Source organism: Scyliorhinus torazame, chromosome 4, assembly GCF_047496885.1.
Source record: "Scyliorhinus torazame isolate Kashiwa2021f chromosome 4, sScyTor2.1, whole genome shotgun sequence".
Lineage (NCBI taxonomy): Eukaryota > Metazoa > Chordata > Chondrichthyes > Carcharhiniformes > Scyliorhinidae > Scyliorhinus > Scyliorhinus torazame.
This window is the reverse complement of record NC_092710.1, coordinates 64617540-64619687: the sequence shown is the minus strand read 5'-3', so window position 1 is coordinate 64619687 and position 2148 is coordinate 64617540. Positions and strand designations below refer to the sequence as shown.

Below are 2148 nucleotides of genomic sequence, written 5' to 3'. Positions count from 1 at the left end.
GCGCTGCTCCTTCCTCAGGTGAATGAAGAGGTGTGTTCCAGAAACACATATATAGACAAAGTCAAAGATGCAAGACGATACTTTGAATGCGAGCATTTGCAGGTAATTAAGTCTGGTGTTAAGAAGTTGTAAGACTTCTTACTGTGCTCACCCCAGTCCAACGCCGGAACCTCCACATCATGTCTAATATCATACAGTTTAGTCAGGGATATTGGGGCGTAATGGATACAGTGTCAGTCATTGCTGAATATTAGGATTATTCCTGTATCTGTAACTCTGGAATATTATATCAATGCGGAACATTCCACAATTCATTGTGATCAGAAGCGGTACATAATGTTTCAATAACTCCATGAATATAATCATGCTGCACAGTCTTGCTTTTGCGATCCCTCAGCACTCAATCCTGAAAAACCGAGTTCAAATTGGAAAGCCTGTTAATAAAAGGGAACTTCGCCCCGTCGGGGAATTGAACCCCGGTCTCCCGCGTGACAGGCGGGGATACTAACCACTATACTAACGAGGAACAGCTGGTCAACTGCCAATACTGATCATACAACAATCCAATTTCCGCCACTCAACACAATCTGTTGAATTATGTTAATGACCGTCCTACATCCCAGATGAGAATTGGAACACAGTCAGTTCACTGAGAGGAGGTTTCCTGTAATCCGCCCAGTCTCACTCCGAGATATCTGAAGGAAACCCGCAGCCCCTCCAATCTCCGTTTGTGGTTAATTCCTGAATGGAGTGGACCACTCCTTCATTTTCAGATGATTATGTTTAGATCTGAAGTAAACAACGATTTTTCAACATTCGAGAGAATTGTTTGAGTCCTTAACCCGCAGCAATGTTTAATACCTCGTGTTTGACCACCTCAGTGCTGGACTTTTTAATTTATTTTTCGTACATGTTTCCCAGTATTGAGTCAGTTTTCTATGTGGACACCAGCTGCACGTGTGTGAAGTGGACCTGTTAACAGGAATTGAATTTGAATCTATCAGACAAAATCCAAGTTTTGTTCAGTTGACATCTCTCAGTTCAACTGAATATCCAAATTTCAATGAGTATTCGAAACCACTCCCTGCTGGTCTATTGGTGAGGATTCGGTGCTTTCCCGCTGCGGCCTGGGTTCAATTTCGGTCAAGACATTTTATTAAACAGCTAACCAGTTGGATGCTATCTGTCATGGAAGGAGAATTCTGTTCACGCTGTGTATGGGCCCTGCACCTACGAAAGCAAATGTGTCAAGCGACAGGTCACCGTCAGTGTCTCAGGCGAAACTACTAAGTTGAACAAAATGGAAACACCTAACTTCTTGTCCTCAGGTCAGAGCCAGGGTGACGATGAAACGCGGAATCACCTGCATTACCAAAATAAACATTCAATCAAATACACGTCAACTGCCTGGAAGGCAGCTCTGCTCACCATTATACCACATCACTGACAAAAGCTAGGGTGAAGTTAGGCATATGTCTCAAGCTTTTGACAAAGGAGCAACAAGACATAAGGTATTTTACAAGAACATTATCATAAAGCGCAGAAGTAGGCCATTCGGCCCACTGAGTCTGCACCCACCCTCTGAAAGAACATGCTACCTGGGCTCACTCCACGCAACCTCCCCGGACCTGCACATCTTTGGACTGTGGGAGGAATGCCCCGCAGACACGGTGAGAAAGTGCACACTGTACACAGGCACCTCAAACCGGAATGAAACGCGGCCCCTCGCGCTGTGAGGCAGTGGTGCTAGCCACTGCGCCACCGTGACGCTTCTATTGTGGGCAATGAAATAAAGTTGACGCTGAGCCACAGAAGGAGCTATTAGGTCGGCTGCCAAAAGCTTGGTCAAAGAGGTAGATTTTAAGGATCATCTTAAAGAGGAGAGCGAGCGAGATAAGTGGGAGGCTTAGGAAAGGAGTCCAGAACGTTAGACTACAGATTAAAATCGGGTTATACAGAATGTCAAAAGAGCAGAAATCTGGAAGATTTGTTGGGCTGGAGAAGGTTCCAGAGAAATGGAAGGACGACGTCATGGAAGGATTTGGACGTAAGGATGGGGATTTTAAAACATGCATTTTCGGGACAGGAGCCAGTGTAGATCAGCAAACAAGGGGCTGATTGGTGAACTGGACTTGGTTCAGGTGAAGT

The 2148-nt window shown here is 45.2% G+C and overlaps 1 non-coding gene across 1 annotated transcript; it reads right to left on the bottom strand.

The window, feature by feature from the left end:
* Positions 1 to 454: 454 nt before the first annotated feature.
* Positions 455 to 526, bottom strand: trnad-guc (transfer RNA aspartic acid (anticodon GUC)). Its single transcript has one exon. It is a non-coding gene; the product is annotated as a tRNA-Asp (tRNA).
* Positions 527 to 2148: the final 1622 nt, after the last annotated feature.